General features: G+C 33.6%; 1 non-coding gene across 1 annotated transcript; it reads left to right on the plus strand.

Moving 5' to 3' along the window:
- Positions 1-358: 358 nt before the first annotated feature.
- Trnar-acg (transfer RNA arginine (anticodon ACG)) lies at positions 359-431 on the plus strand. Its single transcript has one exon. It is a non-coding gene; the product is annotated as a tRNA-Arg (tRNA).
- Positions 432-24990: the final 24559 nt, after the last annotated feature.

The raw sequence follows: 24990 nt of genomic DNA on the forward strand, positions 1-24990 counted from the left end.
GGCGATATTGAAAATCTTGTCAATACTTTTACGAAACCTTTTAAATTGAAATCTATACTATCAATAAAATTCTAAATGTTTATTTATTTATTTATTTATTTATTTATGTGTATATATACCAATAAAACTTTCGAACAGATTCATCGAATTGAAGTATTCTTTTTTTCCCTGAAAGGTGTGAGTCCCTAGATTGTCCTTATCTATACATGGTTCGTAACGAACAACGCCGAGTCACACAAAAAGCCTGAAATAAAGGTTTTTGGGCTGTTTCATTTTTGTCGAAAAAGTTACCTGCCCATGTCAACGGAATTTGCACTGCCTGTACACAGTCGCGGTAACATCTTTCGGCATATGGACAGGACTTGTGGCGCAATGGATAACGCGGCTGACTACGGATCAGACGATTCCAGGTTCGAATCCTGGCAAGTTCGTTTTAACCATCATGTTATCCAACGTTTACTCATTAACCTTACTCTTAGTTAGGGTAATTTTGTTTTTTCAGTGATTTTGTTTTATGCATATGGAAATTCCCCATACTCTGAGTTCACAGGGTAAGCGTTGATGGTAAGACGATGTTGAGTGTACTTGATGTTGAGTGTACTCGATTTTGTGTTTGACTCGGCGTTGTGTGTGCCGACACTAGTTTATAATAAAAATGGTGAGAAATTATTAGGTCAGTGCAAAAATTTTGCCGATTTAAAATTTTATTTTGAAGACAAAAAAAAAACCCTGAGTGTTTTGAAAATCTTTATTCGTAACAATAACAACCTTTAATCTCTATAACTTAATTTCATATCTCAATGAGGCTATAAACGTCGCGCTTGTGAAATTCGTTAGGTTTTGATGCGAAATACGAATCTAATTTCTCTTCACGTGATCTCGAGCGTTCTTCCCGTCTCTAACGTGATCTTATTTTTAAAGTCTTTTCCCTACCGATGACGTCACTTTGTATGCATTTACATTTGCGCGTCCGCACTATATTACAAGTTGGGAAGCAGGCCAATGAACAGGGTATCACGGGCGGATAGTTCTAGGAAAGAAGTTTTGCTAGATTTAGGCATTGGTAGAGAGTAAGGGAAATTGTTGGTAGTGGTTGTAGTTTGACGAGTGCTTTCTGTGAAAGTTTAGTCATGAGTCAATTAAGCAAGATGTTTTCAATTTTAATTTCTTTTAAATACACTTTGACCCCGACGATGATAATAGCAGCATCAACTCTTGACTATTAATCTATTAATGATTAATAAAATCAATGAATGAATTACTATTGGCAAAACTTTTTAAAAAGCGGCATTTATTTATATTGTGACTAGCAAGTGACCCGTCGTTGCCCAAGATTGAATGATGATCAACGAATGTTTCACACTCCCATATTTTTATTGTCATCGAAATCGGTGAAATCGTCCATTTTTCAATCAACTCTTTTTGAGAATCTGGTGCACCGGAAGGAGGCTTCACATGCCTCTCGCAGTAACTTACTTCACGATATATTGTAGTCTACATTGCACTGTAGAGAACCTGCTGTTGATTTTATTAAATTATTTTTGTATATAATGGCTTAGATTAAAGTCCAAAATGCAAAAGTCAAGTATCATGATTGAATTGTGCTCTAAGCAGAAACATTCATTTCGAATGCGCTCTCGTTATATAAACTTATTACTGTTGATTTTGTATGCCTGGCTTTATTCTGTGTACGGGGATAATGGCTTGAATTTAAGATTAAAAAGAAAAGGTCAAGTTACATGGTTCAGTTGTGCTTTAAACAGAAATATTAATTTTCAACGCGCAACTGTCATATCAAAGAACCTACTGGTTCTTTTATATGTTAGGTCTTTCGGCTTGTGTTCTAATAAAACTTTTCATATGCAATTGTGATGTAAGGCTTTGTAAGGTGTTAACTTTGGTCGTCTGCTCTTTCTTTCATCGGATTATTTCGGTTATGGATTACCGTTACTTATTGAAGACATTCTGATATAAAACTATCTAAGAACATTGCCAGGCACAGTACCTTCGTGTGAAATTTTATATAAAAACCGGTCCAACCGTTTGCGAGTTCATAGGAAACAAACTCATACACACACACACACACACACACACACATACACACACACATATATAAATTTCCTTTATAAAATAGTAGCGATTGAGATTTTGGTTTTTGCGTTTAAAATTGTCACTCTTCCGTACTGTACGTACACATACTGTGGTCTAAACAAATGGCTCTGGAAATCACGTTCCTTTTCTGAAAACAGTCGTTTTTGTCGAAATCGGCGTCATCTTATTTGCATATGAGTTACGCGATTTCACGTTACTCCACGAAAACCATTTCGCTCCGCTTTTTTTTTGTCCGTAACCGTACCTTACACGTTACAAAAACTCTTCCCCATAAATTTGAAATGAGTCTCTTCTGCAATCTTATTATAAGGGCTATGACAACAGCATATTCTTTTTCTTTGTTTTGACTCTCAGGTATATATGCATTGATATCTTATATGTTTTTATGTAGAGTGATGTGGTTCTCGGTTTTTTAAAAGTCTTTCTCCTCGCTATCTCGCGCTGGCGCTACCCAGCGTTTGTCGCCCTCGCGTTTACACGTCCATATTCCCCGATAGCGAACTTGCTTCTCTTCTCCAGCACGTGGAGTATTTTTCTTCCCTTTTCTTGTGACGCAAGCCGGTGCATACTTGCTAATTTGCATGTGTGCTTTAACGGCATTGCTGCTAATATTTTCTCATATGTGTCTATACGCGCTCTGTTACGGGTCGATTCCCATGAAAAATATCTTGATTGAACTTTTTTGTAAGTACATAGATGTTGTGCAAAAGTCTTCTGTTCTACGATAGATATTCTTTCAGTTTATTAAATGGAATATTAGCAACATACGTTTTAACAGATCATGCTAGCACGCAGTGTAGGTTATACGTGTAGGAGTACTAAAAGTAGGCGATACTGCACATCGTTCCTACGGTAGGCGTTAATATCATCTATCAGGGCTATAAGCTCGAATTGGGCGGCAGAGAAAATGAAAAACAAGCGTTAGGAAAATACTAAAGCAATGATATAATTTGTAATATTTTTTTTTAAATAAAATATCTATAACAAAATCTAAATTATTTACACTTAAGGGAAACTCTATACTTTACAAGCGTACAATTTAAAAGAGGTCACAACCAAAAAGTTTTATTTTATGGTCTAAGATCTGAGTTAAATAGTTGAACGCTTACTGTTTGTATCATGGCGATGGGATCTAGACAGCAGGCCCCACGCGCCAACTCCAAAAATAAATAAATAAATAAATAAATAAATAAAAAGGGGAGATATCTGCAGGCGCCAAAGCCCTGAGTTTCTTTGGTTATCCTCAGTATTATAATATACATCAATCAACCTTAATAAAATATATCCGTTATTTAGCATTACTAGAACTGGGAAGTGTTTCTTCGCATGACTGCTAGTTGCGTCGCAAAAAAAGAAAATCAGTAGATGACAAAATTATGTGAATTAATGTCTTAGGCCTTTGTTTAAAAGGTGTCGATTGCACTGCAAATGCTATTACGGACTACTCTCTATTTCTCTTTCTCCCTATTTATCTCTCTCTCTCTCTCTCTCTCTCTCTATATATATATATATATATATATATATGCATATTATAATATATACCAATCCTTATTTAAGAAGCTCAATGTAATTACAGAGCAATATAGTGAATAAATGACAAAAAACTATATTTCAAAATTCATGGTGTTGACCATCTTATAATTTATTCCTTTAATTTAGTTGACATTTACAATTCTCAACAGATAATGTCAAGAATTGTAAATGTCAACTAAATTAAAGGAATAAATTATAAGATGGTCAACATTATGAACTTTGGAATATAGTCTTTTGTCATTTATTCATTATATATATATATATATATATATATATATATATATATATTAGTGTTGGGACGATTAATAGTAATCGAAATTAGGAATCGGAAAAATCATAACTTTTGGCGTATCAGAATTGGTAACTGAATCAGTAAAATATATGTCTATTTTCCGATGCCAAAAACGATTCTTTGAATTGTTTTCTTTTAATTTGATTTTGTTTAAAATCTTCAACTAGTGGTAGTAATGATAAAATAATGGATATTTGATTGATTTTAAACTACTAGTAAAACTAAAATCTAAAAAAACACTATATTTTGGTAACATTAGAGATTTTTAAAGAATCGGAATCGGTAATTGTATCAAAATCGAGAATTTCATACGGAATCGGTAATTGTATCGGGATCGGGAAAAATATCGGAATCGTCCCATCACTAATATATATATATATATATATATATATATATATATATATATATATATATAAACCTAAACGCCTGTGTGTGTATCTGGTCACGAATAGGCTCCTATATGGTTGACTATTACAGAAAACTGATGATGTATCGAGACACAGGAATGGGTATGTTTGATCTGGCATAATGATGAGTCATTAAAATTGTGCGGTCTGCGTACGCACCTGGTCCACAAAGTATGGAAATAAAAAATTTAAAAATTAAAAAAACGTTTACAAGTGTTTTTGATATAGATGTACATAATCATACTTTGATAAGTATGTTTTAACTAAAGTAGGGATAGTATAATAAAATTGTGGGGCCTACGTTCGCGCCTTGCCTCCATAGAATAGAAATAAGCACACACTTTAATAAAGACTTTTCATATCTATCTGCCTAAGTATACTTTGATAATTATGTTTCAGTTTGAAGAAATATGGTCTAATAAAATTATGGGGTGTTCGTTCGCGTCTGACCTCCATAGAATGGAAATATGTCACAAAGTTTAACAAGGTTTTTTAATATAGATCCACAGAATATTGTGATAAGTGTTTCAGTGTGAACAGGCATGGTATAATAAATTATGGGGTTTATCTATTTTATTTCTACTTTCATCATATTTTGCTTTGGTTTTGATACCCCCGAATTCGAAGCTATCTCTTTACAACCCTTCCTTTTCATAACCTATCATACTTTCATAAACCAGAGTCCATTTTCTGTAGGCTGTTTTTGAACCCAGCCAACGACGGGTACTTTTGCTAGCATATATATATATATATATATATATATATATATATATATATATATATATATATATATATATATATATATATTACATAATATGTATATATAATATACCAAATTCAAAACAATATCGTTTTTATGCTTCTATAACCCAGAAAATACTTCTCTAGAACATACGCGGAGTAACATAAGAAATGATATATCCGTAAAGAATACACTAATTTCTGTAGGAAATATTTAGTGAGGGAGCTCAATGCTTAGCAGAGCAAAAATAATGGCGAAAAGAGAAAAAAAAACAACGAAATATTAACTCGATTTTATATAACTTTATCTCAATCCTATAGAGCCTTTTCAAATGAGTGAACTAGTCGAGGCTTTTTTTCTGGTCAGTCAGAAATAGTTGTATAAAATTACTAGCGTTTCTTATTTATTAAGAAGGGAAAAGGGGTAAAGGAAGATGAGAAGAATTGGAGAGAGACTTTAGAGGTGGGAAGAGAGACAAAAAGACATAAGATAAATAAAGAAGGGAAGGAAAACATTACACTGTCTTTGCTATGGAGATTGTTGGTCTGCCAATCTAAACTGTACAAACCAGACGACCTTACCCATAAATCAACCTTGTCGTATGCACGAAGCCGAAATAAAGCGCTAACTTTAACGTTAGTAAGCTGTGAAATCTTCTATGTTGTGACTATTAAGATGATGCGAACATTAAGATTATATATATATGTGTGTGTGTGTGTGTGTGTGTGTGTGTGTGTGTGTGTGTGTGTGTGTGTGTGTGTCTAACTATTAATCTAAAGAAGACCGAAGTAATCTACAAGCCTGCTGTTGGAAAAAGGTATGTTGAGTCAGATCTCAATTCGTAGAACCAATCTAAAAGCATTCACTCACTTGGGATATATCCTGTTAAGGACAGTGTACATAGACAATGAAGTCGATTGCAGGATAGCTAAGGCTAGTACTGTCTTTGGACCTTTCAGCACCACTGGTTGTAGAGGAATTCGGCTACAGACCAAACTAATTATACCGAGCTCATGTATCCTTGTGAAACTTGAATTGTATACACCAAATGCAAAAAAAAACTGAACTGTTTCCATATGCCCTGCCTCCATAGATTGTTGAAAATCAAGAAGTAAGACAAGATACTAAACACAGAGGTTTTGGTCCGGTCAAATTACAGGTACGTTCGGTAAGTTTTATATGTCCCATACCTGATTCAAGGCTCCCAAATCAATTCCTTTACGGTGAACTTTCCAAAGAAAAAAAGACCCGCAGGAGGACAGTGGGAAACGGTTCAAGGATAATCTGACGGTCTCCCTCAAAGAGTTCGGTTTGTATTCTAAATTATGGGGGGGGGGGGAGGAGAACTAACCCAAGACAGATGTTCCTGGAGTGCAGCAACTCACAAAGGGGCTATAATTGCTGAATCCGCACGCTATGAAGAATGCAAAAAAAAAAAAAAAAAAAACCCTAACATTAGAAAAGACAGAGCAGTTAGAATCTCTGATACAGAATCATCTAACAGGTGTCAAACACGCGGGAAATACATCAGAGCTATAATCAGCGGTCATCTTCGCAAGCCATGGACGATCATCATCATCATCTATCTATCTATCTATCTATCTATCTATCTATCTAACAATGTATCAATCTATCTCTCTATTTGTCTAGATCTCCCTCTATTCACCTATCTATTTATGTATCTATCTGTCTATCGACTTATATATCTATCTGTCTCCCCATTTATCTACATTATTCCCTCAACCTCTATCTATCTATCACCCTCTCTATCTATCCATCAATCTATCTATGTCTGTATCTGCACTCCCTCCTATCTCCCTTTTTGTTTAACTCTTTAACTACCAATCTATCTAGTTTGCTCCCTCTCAATAAATGTCCACATCTATCTATTTATATATCTATTTATTTATGTATGTCTACTCCTATCTATCTCACTATTTCTCTAATTCTCTCTCAATCTATCTATTCATCTATATATTACCCCCTCTCTGTAAATATATGTGCATGTCCCCATTTTTCCATCTCTCTTTACCTATCTATTAATTTATATCTCTTTATATATATACCTAGATATATATCCATCTTTCTAAATATATACGTATATATATAAGAATATATATATATATATATATATATATATATATATATATATATATATATATATATATATATATATATACAGGGTGAACAGAAAGTCCTTGGACCATTTTTAGTTTTAAAATTAAATATTGTTAAAATCACTTTTTCTCTTTTCGAATAAAGTAAGTATTTAGTCTAACTATTGATCTAATTATTTTCAACAAAAATATTAAAATAATTTTGTTTTAACTTTCAGAAAAATGAGCAAACGAGAGACCATAATTCAGCTTCATTGTGCGGGAAGGACAAACTCAGAGATTATTAAGCAAGCTCTTGAAAGTGGCTAAATCTATGGTGTGCCTTGTTGTGAACAGATTTAAGGAACTTGATACATCTGAAGACCGTCCTAAGAGTGGAAGATCTCGCACTGCTCGAACAAAGAAGGTGATTAAAGCTGTCCGAGAGAGGGTAAGGAGGAACCCGAAGAGATCTGCAAGACAAATGGCTAAAGACATGAATGTGAGCGTGACCTCGATGAGAACCATCGTAAAAAACGATCTCCAGTTGTCCCCCTACAAGATGAGAAAGAGACAATACCTCACACCTGCCCAAAAGCACAAGAGACTTGAAAGAGCAAACCTTCTTCTTGGAGAACTGAAGGCTGGCACGGCAGCGCTGGAGATCGTTTTTTCTGATGAAAAACTCTTCACAATTGAAGCGACTGTTAACAATCAGAACGACAGAGTTTACGCAAAATCTTCAGCAGACATTGATGACTCGGTGAGAATAGTTTTCCGCCGACAAAAGCCATCTTCCCTCATAGTGTGGGCTGCAGTCTCCAAATCTTGGAAGTCGCCTCTGATTTTCGTAGAGCAGGGGGTTAAGATCAACACAGATCGCTACATTAAAGATATTTTGGTTCCAGCATTTGAAGAGATGAAGAAACACTTTAAAGATCAGCCTTTCACCTTCCAACAAGATGGAGCACCATCCCACACCTTCAGCAAAAACGCAGGACTGGTGCCAACGTCATTTTCCAAGATTCTGGAGTAAAGAGATGTGGCCTCCTGCATCGCCTGATTTGAATCCCATGGATTTTTCGGTGTGGTCTTTCGAAGGCAAAGGTCTGTTCTGTTGCGCATCCAAGTGTTCATGCTTTGAAGACATCTCTTCTGAGTGAATGGGCTAAAATACCTCAGGAAACGCTGCGTGCCTTGGTGTGTAACTTCAGACAGAGAATTGAACGTCTAATCGAAAGGAAGGGACATCACATTGAAAATAAATAATTTGAATTTATTCTTGGTTTCCTAACTTATAATTTTCATTCGTGTTTAATTTATATTTTTGTAATTTTTCTATTAATAAACCACTTTTGAATTGGTCCAAGGACTTTCTGTTCACCCTGTATATGACTACTTAACAATCTATCTGTCCGACTTAGAATATATCTTTGTATTCCCCTATTCCCCTATTTATTATTCCTTCATTATAAATATAAGTCTCTCTACATCTATCTATCTATCTATCTATCTATCTCTTTACACTTTCAATTTGTCTTTACATAAGCAGTAATGTGTTGCTACACAGTCATGAGCATGTTTCGGTTTTCTAGTATCTAGTAACTAGAGACCTCTTTTGGCAACAACGCTTATATTCAAAAGCGGAAATCTATCTATCTATCTATCTATCTATCTATCTCTCTATCTCTCTCTCACTCTCTCTCTCTCTCTATATATATATATCATATATATATATGTATATATATATATATATCAGCTCTACTATTCTCTTACTCTATCAATCTATTTACTTATCTATCTATTCATCAATCTATCTATCTATATTTCTCTCACACATACATACACTGTATATTTAAATATATGTATGTATACCTTACTCTCTTGATCATACCCTTCCGTAAAGCCCAGTTAACACATTTATAATGAACGTATATACTAGAGTGTCCATTTTGAACGTATATACTAGATGGTCTATTTGATCCGTAGCCGTTGTTTGTCTGGTCAAAAGGGACGAAATTTCAGATCCATCTGACTTGTTGTGAAAAGTTAACACTATGTATTATATATGAACCAATCAGTGAACATCAGATTTCAGTTTCTTTGTAGTATTTTGAAGATGGTTTAATGGAGCATAATATGAATGCAACTTCCAATTTGAAAATTTAAATATTTCAGATTTGCATTGAATTTGATCCATAGTCATTAGACAACAATTATGCAAGATTCCCTGAATTTCAATATCTTCCTAAGTTTAAAATCTTAAAAAAAGAACAAATATTATCTGTATGTTTTTTATACTGACTCTTTACAAAATTAATATGTTCATTTACAAAAGAAAATATGCATTTTGGTTGGTCTTTGAAGTGTATTATATATATATATATATATATATATATATATATATATATATATATATATATATATATATATATATATATATATATATATAAAGTAAAATGGCCCTAAAAATAAGAACTCAGAATAAGAACTCAGAATTTTTTTTTTAATTTCACAAGAATGTGCATTGATAATGAGCAAGAATATATATATATATATATATATATATATATATATATATACATATATATATATATATACATATATATATATATATACATATACATATATATATAGTGGCGCCAAAACACAAAGTCCACGCTTTATTTTCAAAAGCCGCAAATTTAATTAAGAATTCATGTATAATATTAAATTGAATTTTTAAAAACATTCTTAATGCTGCAATATTTTAAGTTATAAATTTATTATATTTTTTACTAGAATATCTTGTCTTTTTCTTTTCCAGTTGTAACAACTAGCCTTTTTACTTTTCTGAATTTAATCTCAACCATATTACTTTTCATGCTCGCATATTTTATGTAACACACACACACACACACACACACACACATACATATATAAGCGGGCACCCGGCGTTGCTCGTTCGTAAAATACGCATAAACATTTTTAGTTAATACAGAAACTGAGACATCTGCATGCGAGTATTATGGGTATTTTTTGTAAACTGTTCATTTCTTGTGTGTGTGTATATATATATATATATATATATATATATATATATATATATATATATATATATATATATATATATATATATATACTCGAACTGAGATCAATCCAAAGCCTTAAAACAATGAGTTAAGTACAATAAACATTCTGCCAGTGTGACACGCTTTTTAGAAAAAATTTTCAACCGACTTATATTTAACATAAGCAATCTGTAATGTGAATTATTCGCGCATGCGTAATCGTGAAAAGTTAGCAAACAGACAAAAACCTGACGTACCAATTTTTCAATTTTGACTTCTCTTGAAACCCTATTTTTCCCAAGGAAAATCCACTTAAAATTATCCCACACGCCTGAGTAAACTATATAGCAAATTTTAAGTTTGTAGACTAAAAATCCGTTGAGTATATAGGTTGAGAAGTGTCCTCAGATACACACATTCTCACTATTATAGAATATAAGAAGATATATAATTGATCTTGTCTGTGTGTGTGCGGAACGGTCTCTATCAAACTCTTTTCTCAATTTTTGGTTTACAGACTTGAAACATAGGGGATTTGGATGTGTGAAGCAAATTCAATTTGATTTTTAGCAGATTAAAATATCTGCTAAGAGATCGAAAATTCGAAAAAAATAATTGAACTTGGTAGAAGTAAGTCGACTAAACATGTTACTTGTGGGCATGCGCAAAAATACATTTAATTTTTATCGTTTTCTTATCCAGATGTCGATAGCTCAAACAGTAACGACTAAGGTTGAAATGCTACATGTTTTGCCTCCGATTCTAGCTGATGGCACCCAAATATATATATTTTTTTAATTTTTGAAATAACTAAACTACTATATATTGGATACAATATAATATTCAATAGAGACTTGGCTCTATAATAATAAATACATCTGCCTAAATTAAAATATCATATGTAAACAAATTTTCCAACCGGGCAATGCCGGGCAGCCTGTTGTATATATATGTGTGTGTGTGTGTGTGTGTGTGTTTGTGTGTATGTATGTGTGTGTTCGGGCGGAGAGGGTTCCTTTAAACCGTGGTTAAGGCAACCTTTCTAGGAGAAGCAAATCTCTGATTTAAAAAACCATAAAACGTCAGACCAGTATCCACATTAAGCTGGTCTGCAGTTTAACTTGTTGCTGGCTATCTTGCTCTTGCTTGTTGCTGGATCTCAACATTTTGAACAGAGAGAGAGAGACTTAGTATTCGTACAAAGCATAGACTCTGTAACATCATCTGTGTATAGATACTCCCTCAGGCATTTGTCTATATAAGAAGTCATTTTGGGGCTTATGGACTTTAAGTGTCTTAGGAAGTGGCACTCATCTGACAAGACGTTGCAATCATCATCCTCATCATATATATATATATATATATATATATATATATATATATATATACTAGCATGGGTACCCGGCGTTGCCTGGGTTGACATGAAGTTCTGTTTGAAACAGGCCTGCTATACTAATCATTTTCATCATGGGTAAAAATAATAAAAAAACGGATAAAAACATGTAAATGTAATCGCCCCCCAAAAGACGTATCTGCTACCCTCTCCATCAGATATTTCTGCAGAAGTGATCACTGTCCTAAGAAAACTCACGATTTTGTGAATCTAAAAAAAAAATAACGTTTATAAACAGTAATGCGTGCATTTATTATTATTTATTTATTTATTTTTTGTAAATGTGTAGTTTAGCGGCGAAAATTATTTGCCAGAGAAAAAATATAAAAACTATTTATTTTTTATATAAATAACAGTGTTAGACCCAAAGGCTGGAATAAAACCAGAAAAAATTTCATTTTTATTATTTTTTTTATCACTTATACTTATTATTCCAGGCCGCTATATTGTTTAAACCTGATGAATTCTAGTGTGGATGAAACGCGGAATAATCTGTGTAGCTTAATCGCCATATTTTATAACTTACTACTATATATATATATATGTATGTATGTGTGTGTGTGTGTGTGTGTGTGTGTGTGTGTGTGTGTGTGTGTGTGTGTGTGTGTGTGTGTGTGTGTGTGTGTGTGTGTGATACGAAAGATTCTACTTACGAAATTTTCAGCCTACGAAATATCATGTGAAATTTTCAGGATATGAAAGACTATTTGTTGGGCACGTAATTCTTCGAAAATATTCCGATTTCTTTCTATATTCGATTAGAAGTTTTCTCTAGTTATTCTCTAAAAATATTTGGGTTGAATTTTTTTCTGAAAATCATTCTTTTTGTTGGGTTTTAATTTTTTTTCTAATGACCTTTTCCATAAATAATGATTAATTTAAAAATTGAAATAAGTGGGTGCTTGAAGGTGGCAATGGTGCCTTGTTATATTCGCGTTAGCCTGGGGCAAAATGACACAAGCGAGGCCTTCTGTCATGCAGAGCAGGTAAGAAAAGGGATGAAGAGTTGCCGATTTCGCCTTTTATGTACTCGGTCACGTGATTGAGAACTGGCTTGCGATTAGACAAGCCAGGGAGAAGAGTTGATTTAAATCTCGAGCCGCGAGATTTCGCCCCTGCCTGCTATTGTTGCAAGTTTCGACTACTACAACGTAATAAAGATTCATTTAAAGAGAAATAATTAAAGGGAAAGCGAAAGGAAAACAATCCTGAAGGAAATACGGTAATAGGAAATTTAGGAAAAATAAAATTTCTTTAGGCGATCTTGAAATAGTAAAAGCAGTATCATTATTGCACTGACACAAGTAAAAGAAAGAAAAGAAAAGCTTTATTCCACGCATCTTATCCTTACCTTTTAAGCTTGGAATCGCTAGAACCTTCTAGACTAAATCAACCTTTTTCGAAGATCTGTAAAAGAGGTTTACTTTTGTTTGGTTCGATATGTTGCATCTCAGCACTCCAGCGGCATAGCCAAATTATGTGAACAATAAGTTTTTTTTTTACAAAGGAGTCACCACTTATCAAGGCCCGATGGCCACTCGAAGATAAAGGTTAATGAATGTACAGTGGTCCAGAGGAACATGTCAGTCATCGATAGTAGTTGAAATTTGATAAATTGGATTATTAAAAGGATGACTGATCAAGAACTTGTTCACGTTGGACTTGAAGACAACCATATTGTAGTCAGTTGGAAAGCAGCCAAACAGAACAGAGTTCACCAGGCGTGCAGTTTTAAGAAATAAACTTTGTTCATGAAATCTACGTTTAGGTTTAGGCACAGATAAAGAGTGGGGGAAATTATTGATAGTGGTTTCAGATCGACGAGTGTTTTTCGTGAAAGTCAGACCAGGGGGCCACTATAGATTGAAGCTCAGATGAGCGCTCGCCATGAAAATAACGATTATCGTGTAGAGAATTGATCATACTCTATCTGCTATCCCTCAACCAACATCCACGTCTGTGGAGATTTCAATATTCACAATTGAATAACATAAAAAAACCGTTGACGAAGGAAGGTTTTCACATGATGTCTCTTTTGTTAACGAACTCACTCGTGTACCAGATTCTGATGAACAATTTTCAAGTCTTCTTTCTTTATCTTTTTCTAACAACAGGCTCTGAACTGTGCGTATCCTCAGTTCTCTCTCCATTAGGATCTTATGATCACTTGTTTGTCTCAATAAAAGTAAAAACAGTATAATCAACCCCCAAACATGGACAAGCGTAGCGATACTAGATGGCTGATTGGGATAGCTTCTGAACATTTGTTCAGAAATACGCCTACGTTCCATGTTTAAAAAAAATATGTCCTCTACAGCATCCGACAAAACTGATTGGTTAACCATCGACATAGACAATTACATGCCCTCCAAGAAATTCCAGTAAAAACCGAACGGTCGACCTTGGTATAATCCTGAATGTGCTGCCGTCATTGCCTAAATAAGCTACTACTTTAATTGCTTTAAACGCAATAGATATTTCGTAACTAAAGTCGCCTTTAGGATTATCAACTATCACTGCAAAGGGATTATAGAAAAAGCGAGAGTTTCATATGTTCAGTCCATCAAGTCCAAAGTAGATGAACAGAGGCTTGGTGAGGCTTGGTGAATAATAAATAAGGTTCTGAATAGATGAGCACTCTCTATCCCGACCATCATCAGCAAGCCTGAGGTAATTTTGTCAGCATCTGACAAAGTCAAACCCTTTGCCAATCAATTTATATCACACTCAACTTTATCTGATCAGGGTCATCTACATCGAATTTCCTGAGCAGACATGTTTGTTCGAGATGTTGCTACACTCTTTAAGAACCTTTATGCTAACAAAGCAAGTGGTCCTGAAAATATTACAATAGTAATATATTAGTAGTGCAATAGTAATATTTTAAAAGTTCTCAAAATGCAGCAACCAGAACTAGCATCAATGTTTGCACAGCTGTTAAATCGATGCTTAAAGGAGAAATGCTTCCCAACACATTGGAAAACCTCGTTAGTGTGTCTCGTATTTTAAAATACTGCATATCAGTAAGGAACAATTAGTCTTCTGCGTGTCGTGAGTAGGGCTATGACAACAGCATATTATTTGCTTTCTTTTGATTCTCAGATATCTTATATGTTTTTTATGTAGAGTGATGTGGTCCTCGGTTGATTAACTGTGTCTAATTATATCGGATATATACTCGAGAGTCAAGACAATGAAAAGAATATGCGGTTGTTATAGCCCTAGTCATGAGTAAGTTGCTTGAATCCGTGTTAAATAGAGAAATTATCCGCCACCTCAGAAAACATAACCTATTATGGTTTCCGTACAACGAGATCAACAGCTGATGTAATTTTACATAATATCAGTGAATCTATCGACGGGGGTTTCATCTCTAGAGCAATAGCTCTCGACATATCAAAGGCATTTAATAGGGTTTCGCATAAAGATCTTCAGCAATGGAATATCTGTAAATGTATTTTCAATCATTGAATTCTTTTCTCTCCGATAGGTTTGTGCAAATAGTCATCAATGGACAGAAGTCTGCAGTTCAAAGTATCAAGGCCGGTGTATCTCAAGGATTCTTCTGAGCTAAACTTCCTTTTTTCAGCAATGATATTCCAAATCACACTCCGAGTTCATTCGTCGATATATGCGCAGAGACACTACCATTAAGGGCAACAGTTCAAAAGCCAGCAATGACCAACATCTCTCTGATCTGCTCTCTTCTGACCTTGAGCACATGATGCAATGGGGCAAAAGGGGACTGGTTTATTTTAACGTATACAAAACGAAGACTTTCCCCCAGCAATACTATGATCCACACTTGGCAACAATCGATATGAATGGCTCTTATCTCCAAGAGACATCCTGCTTCGACAAGCTTCTGTGATAGACTTCCACCTCTGACCTGAATTTGCGAAGGTCGTTTGAGACATGATTACGTCATTCTACCGCCCCAGAAGGTATTTCACTCTCGATTTTCATTCCTGTGTAAGCGCTAAATACGACCTAAAATGAAATATTGTTGACACATCTAGGCAGGAGCTGGTCTGAGCACCATATTCTGCCTTGACAAAGTTCAAAACCGGCTTCAAAACCTAGTAAGCAACGCACTTTTTTCCTGCCTACAATCTCTTTCCTACAGAAGAGACATTGCGAGTCTGTTTCTGCTCTACCGTTATGTTCATTAGTGGGACAAGTTATCTCAACATTCCATAAGAATCTTTCACTTAGTGATACATAATATGTGAAAGATTGTTTCACAATCTGACTCACTAATGGCAAGTGCTCGTCTGAAGTTCAATCTATGGTCCTCCAGTCAAACTTTTCACAAAAAACACTCGTTTATCTATAACCAGTACCAAAAAGTTTCCCCTACTCTATCTGTGCCTAAATCAAAACGCAATTTCCATGAACAAATCTTCTTTCCTAGAACTGATCGCTGTTGAACTCTGTTCTAATGGTCTGCGTTCTTCGTGTCGCGCCCTCTTAATAAATCAAATTATACTTAATTTCCACCACTAACGGTCACCCAGTGACCAATTTACACTCATTAACTCTAATCCTTAATAAGCGGTGACTTCTTTGTAAAAAGGCGGACAAATACAGAAACCTAACCAAATAGTGTTCAACAGCAGAGGCCGGAACATCGGTTGATAGAAAAGAATGGGAGGGGGAAGAAATTATTTGCAGAAATTCGATTATCCTGTTTCCTGCCTATTTTTGATAGACATCTACAAGAGAAAGCCATTATTAATAATTGCATCATCTCATAATATTAAGTCAACTCAGAGAGTGAATCCCAGCTAGATTTCTCTCTCCAGTCAATTTGTAATTATATCACGATGAGCCTAAAATTCAGATTTGGCCTAGTGCCATGAAGGCGCCCATATGAGAAAACTACTTCAGATAAATATTCATTTCAAGATGCTTGAATGAAAGAAAACGATTAAATAAGGATTTATTTAGACATTTGTTTACGTACGCTCAATAACTCAGGCTCGACAGAGAGAAACAGGTTGAATGAATGTACTTGCTCGATCAAACGATGTTCAGTTTGTCTGCGTCTAAAAGTCGTGGGAGTTTTCCGCCATTTTTCTTTACTCTCTCCACCTTCGGCTTGAAACATTACAGTAAGGACCAAACACGCTAAACCAGCTCTGCAGGCGTGTTCTCCTCGTGGGGAGACGATTACATTACAATTAGCAAAGATACGTTGACACATAAATAAGTCGCCGCTGGTTGAATATTATAAAAGAACTTAAACGATAAGATAATAGACCTAGATAACAAAGGGGTAGGAGTAATGGAGGATGCAGCATAAGGATCTCCAATATGTGTATTTTCATGGGGGGGGGGGCAATACTTTTATTACCACCACTTTCTAGACAGATCTATTAAGATTTTCTTGAATAACTAAAAATAACTCTCTTAACTTCTACATATTTTCCAGATAATAAAATGCATACTAGTGTTGGAACGATTAATCGGAATTGGGAATCGGAAAAATCGGAACTTTTTAGAGTATCGGAATCGAAAAAAATTGTTCCTATTTTCCAATGCCTAAAAATTCCTTTAATTATCATTGTTTATTTGATTTTGTTTAAAAGAAAATATTCCACTGCAGTGAGTAATAATAAAATAATAAATATTTATTGATTTTAAAATATCGGTAAAATCAAAATCTATAGATCACCCCCCCCCCCCACCACCACCACCACCACAAGTCTGTTTTTACCTTTTGGAAAATATATGCACATTTAACGTACGTTTTCACGGTAATCGGGAAAATAACAACTTTGTAGCTAAATATTTAGAAATTTATAAAGAATCGGAAACGGTAATTCTATCGGAATTGGGAATTTAGTGCGGAATCGGTAATTGTATCGGAATCGGGAAAAATATTGGAATCGTCCCATCACTAATATATATATATGAATAAATACACAAACAAATAGAATAAATAAAGAAATTAATATATAGAAAATAAATAAATAAACAAATAAAAATGTAATAAAATAAATTCAATTATTAAAATAAAATAAAACATGCATATATGTGTGTACGTGTGTACATGTGTGCGTGCGCATCTATGCATGTGCGTGCATGTGTGTACGCACATATGCGTAGGCGTATACGAGTATACATATTGATGACAGAGGAACTAATCCAAGCACACGTAGAGTGATCTCCCTGAGACCATTTCCTTTACCCCGAAACTGATATTATACGATACTAACACAGCAGTTATTAACACTCCTAAGTACACACTTAAGTGTAATATGCAAAAATTAATCATTTATATGCATCAAAAAGAGTTATAATAATTCCTAACTCGTATCCTGGAAATTGATGTGATAGTCAGTCTGCGACACTGACTTCTGAAACTAAAAAATAAACCCCTAAAACAAACAAAAGAAAAGCCTCGCCGCACAGTTGTATCCGTTTTTTTTCTCCCTTGAAGAAGATATACTACTCTCGAAAATTAGGGACATCAACACCTTCCATCTCACACGGCACATTATGTTGGTAAATAAACGCAATGTAATTGAAAATTATTGAAAATTCCATTCTAATATTTCTTTGAAATACTAACTCGTGTCCACGATGCTTCGTACAAACCGCATTGATATAGCCCTCAAACAACTCTTTGAACACGATATCTTTCTGGATTAATGAGATAAGGATTGATAATTCGTGTTATTTGGATTATTTCGGACTATCTTTACGCTGTATGCAGACAGTCGCAATTGAACCAAGACAAAAACAATCGACTCTTTTTTTTACAGTTGACCAGCAGAACATTTATTTCCAGGTACTTTACAGAATAACGCTTTATCTCTTGCGCAGAACTGTCGTGCTCTTTGTCCTCTCTCTAACGAGATCACCGGTGTGCTCACACACTCTTTTTTTTATAATCTTTTCCTTCTTCTTTGCCGGAACATCACCTCGAGCACGGCTCGGTCATCTGTATACGGCCGCGCTCTGTTATACTTTTCCCATCTTGAGTGTTATTTTTACAACGTTTTTTTTTTTTTTTCGAAAGAAACCTCCGACCTTATTCAGGTGCATCTTGTCGAACTCGGAAATGAGTCTGTCAAACTCGGGAATCTGTACAAAATTTCGAACAGGACCCTTTATTTTGTTCACATGGATGACACACCCTCGTTATGTAAGCCCTGACAGTGTAGGCGAGCTAACTAATTCGAAATTTTATTCCGAATGTCGTCCGCACTGAGGATTGAACTTTCAACTTCCAGAAGAGTGTAACTAATAACTGAACCTTACCGAGTACTTTATCCATTATGCCACGGACCCGTAAACCCAAACAATACAGTATGAGGTTGCATAATAGTTTAGTAAAAATTGAAATAAAATAAATCAATATTAAAATATCCTTAAGAAGTTCATGCTTGTATATATAACTTTTCACGCTTAAAAAAAAAGTAAAATCGGCGAATTAACAAAGATGGTGATTGCTGATTAATTTCATGTCACCAAGATAAAAAAAAACAACAATTTTACTCATTTTGAAATGAATTGTTTCTAAAATCAAATTATGTCGTCCTCTCGACGAAAACAGTACAATCTATCTATCTATTTATCTATCTATCTATCTATTTAGTATTATATAAAAAGAATATTGATTGTGTGTGCCTCTGTGTGTATGCGTGAGTTCATTTTCTATGGACTCGAAAACGGCTGAGCTGATTTTTATGAAATTTAACACAAATGTACTTTATGTGCCTGGCATTGTTCTTAGAAAGGTTTTGTATCAGAATATGCTCGCTAAGTATCGATAATCGATAGTCGAAATAATCCGATGAAACAAGGAGCAGACGATTTTGACCAAAGTTAGCAACCTACACAACCTAATATCAACAAATGCCGTTGAGAAGTTTTAATACAACAGAAGCCGAAAGGCCCGGCATATAAAATCAACAGTAGATTCTTTTATATGATAAGGGCGCCTTCGAAATGAATGTTTCTATTTAAAGGATGATTGCATCATGATACTTGACGTTTTCATTTGAAGCATAATTTCAAGCCATTATCACCGCGCAAGCAATAAGACCAGACATATAATAATCAACAGTAGGTTCTTTGATATGACAGAGAAGCTTTCGAAATTAATGTTCCTGTTTCAAACGCAGTTGAAACATGATACTTGATTTTTTGCATTTTGAATTTAAATTCAAGACTTTATATATAAAAATATAACTTTATTAAATCAACAGTAGGTTCTTTATAGTGCAATGTAGACTACAATGTATTGTGGATTAGGTCACTTCGGTGAAACATGTGAAGCTTCCTCCCCGTGCATTGCGATGGATGCTCATTTAGATCAGGCAATCAATCGATTTGATTTGAAAAACGGTCGATTTTATTGATTTCGATAACAATGAAAATATCGGAGTGTGGAACATTCGTTGATCATCATTCCATCCCGTACAACGTCGGGTCTTCCTGCTTGTCTTTAATTAACACATTTCAAGATGTGACATTCGCTTTATTGATTTGAGGATTATTTAGTTGCCAATGTTTTTTTGGGGAGGAGGTGGTCAGCTAGAAGAGATTTTATTGTTTTGAAATGGCGTTAAATTGTTACAATTTTCAGAATAACGAGAAAGAAACAGAGGCATATTCGTTTCATCCATTTAAATAGTATGAAAAAAATGGAAAATAAAAAAACAAAAACTACGGAAGAAAGAAAAAGAATATTTATTCTTAATAGTATTGATGCTGGCGGACATTTACTATTTCAAAAGAGATATCATTGCCAACAGAAATTTACTAATGACTGTGAAACTGTCCAGTGTGTTCACGCTAATTTTTACGGCAAAACCATAGTTTAGTGGCGTGAACATAATATGATACACAATTGTGTACATGCGATAAGTATTGTTTCATCTTGTTTTTGTTAAATATTAGGAAACGAAAGAGCATTTTAGGTTCAAATCCATTTAGTATTATACTTGTAAACTTTAAAAGAACACACTTGAAATATATATATCTCACTGCTGATGCAATTCTCTATCTATATAAGAGCCAGATACGTCCAAGGATGGAATGCTGTTGCCACATATGGGCAGGAGCTGCTAGAAAAGACTTGTCCTGCCTTGATAGGGTTCAAAATAGACTTCGTGGCCTGGTGGGAGATGTCCTTTTTTGTTCGCTGCAACCTCTATCTCACAGAAGAGATGTTGCGAGTTTGTCTCTGCTTTATCGTTATTTTCATAGAAAGTGTTCGACTGAGCTTCAATCTATGGTTCCCCCTCGCCAAACTTTCACAAGAAACACAAGACTAGCTGAAAACATTATCAATAATTTTCCCAACTCTTTATCTGTGCCTAAACCTAAACATAGATTCCACGATCAAAGCTTCTTTCTTAGAACTGCACGCCAGTGGAATTGTCTTCCGTTTTCCTGCTTTCCAGCTGTCTATAATATGGTTGTCTTCAAGTCCAACTTGAACAAGTTTCTGATGAGCCGTTCCACTTAAGTTAACAAATTTACCGAACTTCCATTACTATCGATTACTATATTGTCCTTTTGACTACTCTACACTCTTTAACCCTTATCCTTGAGTGGCCGATCGGCCTTGATAAGTGGTGACGCCTATGTAAAAAATATATATATATATATATATATTTTATTGGGGGTAAACAGTTACATATGGTCGCTACAAATAGCCATCTGTTTCAGTCAAAGAGACTTCATCAGGCGACCTGGAACCTCACGACGCAAAAAAAAAGCGTTTTTTTTTGTTTTGTTTTTTTGCATCGTGAGGTTCCAGGTCGCCTGAGGAAGTCTCTTTGACTGAAACAGATGGCTATTTGTAGCGACCATATGTAACTGTTTACCCCTAATAACAGAAATATTCCGCTCTTTTTATTGAGCACTATTTAACAACCTCGTTGTCTTCATTAGTTTGACTTTTGAACACATCTGAATCTATATATATATGTATATATATGCATATATATGTATATATGTGCATATATGTATATGTGTATATATATGTATATGTGTATATATGTATATGTGTATATATGTATATGTGTATATATGTATATATATGTATATATATGTGCATACATATGTGTATATATATATATATATATATATAACATTGTTGATTTATTTATTTTTATTAGCTATTCTGTAGAATGTTTTTCCTTTTCTTTTCGTTCTCTGAGCGTTTCTTAAGAAAGAAGTCATCTGCCCGTTGTTTACATTTTAGTCGCTCCACATTTTTAGGGCGTATCATTTGTCACTATTAATTTATTATCTATATATATATAAATTGAACGTCTGGTTTATTCAAAATCGATAAACTAGAACTTTACAATCCCGTTTTCTGTGAAATTTTATAACAGTGAATCTTTATCATCTAACTGTGTTTTTAAATATTAAAAAGTAAATATTCCCTTATTTAAAAAAAAAAAAAACTTTTATTCGTCGGATGACGAAAAATAACGATTCTGACTATAACACACTTCTTTTTTAAATCGTTAAAATAGTAACACAGAAATTAATATTAAATAAAATAAAAATATTTTTCGTAATGCGGAACTATTTTCGCCATTTTATTTCCGTTAGAAATGAGCGGTCCACGAATTGATGACTTCCGAATTACAATATTTCATTATCTGTTTAATCGATAAGTATTAAAAAACATTCCCTTTTTTAATTTAAATTCATTGTGGCAGTCCTTATGATAAAATTATACCATTTTGAAATCACGAAAAACAATTCTGTGTACACGTGCGTATAAGAAAAAAAACTTTTTTGGCAGGATTGGAGTTTAGGTGGCGATTAACCTCGAACCCAAAACAACTCAAACCAAAAACGAAAGGGACACATTTTTATTTATGAAAACAGTGACCATATCGTTCAGTTTACAAATAAGCTGAACTTATTTTTCCAAATTAAAGAATATAAATAATTTTCTTTTACTGCAAACAATATTCTAATTTTTCTAAAATATTGACCTATTTTGATGTCAGTCTTTTTCTTTATCGCTAAAAGGCATTAATATTAATTTTAATTCAATTTTAGTGATATTTGTTTAATCCGTTGACGTCGCGTAAAAACCTCGCTGGAAATGAAAAAAAAAAAACAATATAAACAGATTTTTTAAAATAAAAAACGAAACAATTTTTATTTACATTGTAAACATATAGAAATAGAACTTTTGATAATTACAAAAAAAAATTTAAACAATACGAACACAATTGCTTTATGTACTTTTGGTAGGAGGTGTTTTGTAACTATTCTGTACTTTCACCTAACAATTTCATTTTTTTTTTTTTACAAAAACACATATTGTTTACGGATACATTTTATTATTAGGGGAAAGATTTTTCCCCTTTTTCGCCACATTAGTTCTATCATGTGTGTATCAAATGTTGTCTTTACACTTTTCGTCATTTTTTTAACCCTTCACTCCGTGGACGTCGAGCAAAAAATGCTGGAAATGAAAAAAAAAACAAAAAAAAAACAATATAAACAGATTTTTTTTTTTTAAATAAAAAACGAAACAATTTTTATTTACATTGGATTATTTTTTTTTAAATTATACAATACGTACAAGAACAACTCTGTTCGTATCGTTTCAAATTTTTTAAATTATCAAAAATTCTATTTCTATATGTTTACAATGTAAATAAAAATTGTTTCGTTTTTTATTTTTAAAAAATTTGTTTATATTGTTTTTTTTTGTTTTTTTTTTCATTACCGGCGTTTATTTATTTATTTATTTTTTGCGCAACGTCAACGGAGTAAACAAATATCATTAAAATTGAATTAAAATTAATAGTAATGCCTTTTAGTGACAAAGAAAAAGACTAATATTAAAGTAGGTCAATATTAAAAGAAATTTAGAATATTGCTATCAATAAAAGAAAAAAAATCTATTTTAATTGTTTAATTTAGGAAAATAAGTTCAGCTTATTTGTAAACCGAACGATAATGGTCAGTTTCCATGGATATAAACCGGTGAATTGATATAATCTGTCCCTTTCGTTTTTGGTTTGAGTTGTTTTGGGTTCGAGGTTAATCGCCACCTAAACTCCAATCCTGCCATTTCCCCGAGTTGTTTTTATATAAGAAAATATGAATGCTTTTCCTTTATTAAAACCGTAGTAGCGTTGTGCTTTAAACTAACAATTTATTTTTTAAAAAATTTAAAAATGTTACTTTAGCTCCACCTCCACAATTTTTAACATGGGTGGGTAGGCGTTGTTTATTCTGCAAGCCGTTCTTAACATGGGGAGGATGGGGTATTTATTCCAAAAGCCGTTTTTTACATGGGGAGGTTAGGGGTGTTTATTCTGAAAGCCATTCTTAACATAGGAATATTGAAGGTGTTTATTCCTAAAGCTGTTCTTACCATGAGGAGATTGTCGGTTTTCATTCCAAAAGCCGTTCTAAATATTGAGAGGTTGGGGTGTTTATCCATGGCCGCCAGTGAATTATAGTGCATAGCACAGGTCTTTATATCTCGAAAACTACTTGCTACTGCAAATTGTAAATACGCATTTCTTATTCAGCATCGTCGAAAACCTTTAAGAGTAGTAATTTCAAAACAAATCGTCGAGGGGGGACCTAATATAACAAAATACCAAAAAAAAAAAAAAAGACACCATGAAATTTACGTTCGTTAAAAGCGTAAAACAGGAATTGTTATATTTAAGAAATAAAGCATGAGTAAAAAATGTTTTGTTTTTGTTTTTTTTTTCGATAAAACTTATTCTAACAAACGCTTTTTTTTTCAGAGTTTTTTTTATATAAGAAAATATGAATGTTTTTCCTTTATTAAGACCGTTGTACACAATAGCATTGTGATTTAAACTAACAATTTATTTAAAAAAAGAAAAAAGGTAAATTTTTACTTTAGGTCCACCTCCACAATTTTTAACATGGGTGGGTGGCGTTATTTATTCTGAAAGCTGTTCTTATTGGGAGATTGGGAGTGTTTATTCATAGCCGCCAGTGAATTATAGTGCATAGCACAGGTCTTCATATCTCGAAAACTACTTTCCTCTGCGAACTGTAAATAAGATTTTCTTATTCAGCATCGTCGAAAACGTTTAAAAGTAGTAATTTTAAAACAAATTCTGTAGAACGACCTCAAAGGCAGGATAAGTTACTTTTCTACCTAACTGGATATTTTTTTTTGTGTGTGTGTGTGTGTGTTTTTTTTTTTTTTTTTTTTTTTTTTGGTTTATATTACTGTACACATAGATTCGAAAAAGTGGCCAAAAACCAAATATATAACAAATATTATCAAAGGCAAAATAAGTTACTTTTCATCCAAACTGGCTTATCCAGTTAGGTAGAAAAGTAACTTATCTTGCCTTAAATAACATTTGTTATATA

This window comes from Euprymna scolopes, chromosome 18 (assembly GCF_053919585.1).
Source record: "Euprymna scolopes isolate OS-2025 chromosome 18, ASM5391958v1, whole genome shotgun sequence".
NCBI classification, from domain to species: domain Eukaryota; kingdom Metazoa; phylum Mollusca; class Cephalopoda; order Sepiida; family Sepiolidae; genus Euprymna; species Euprymna scolopes.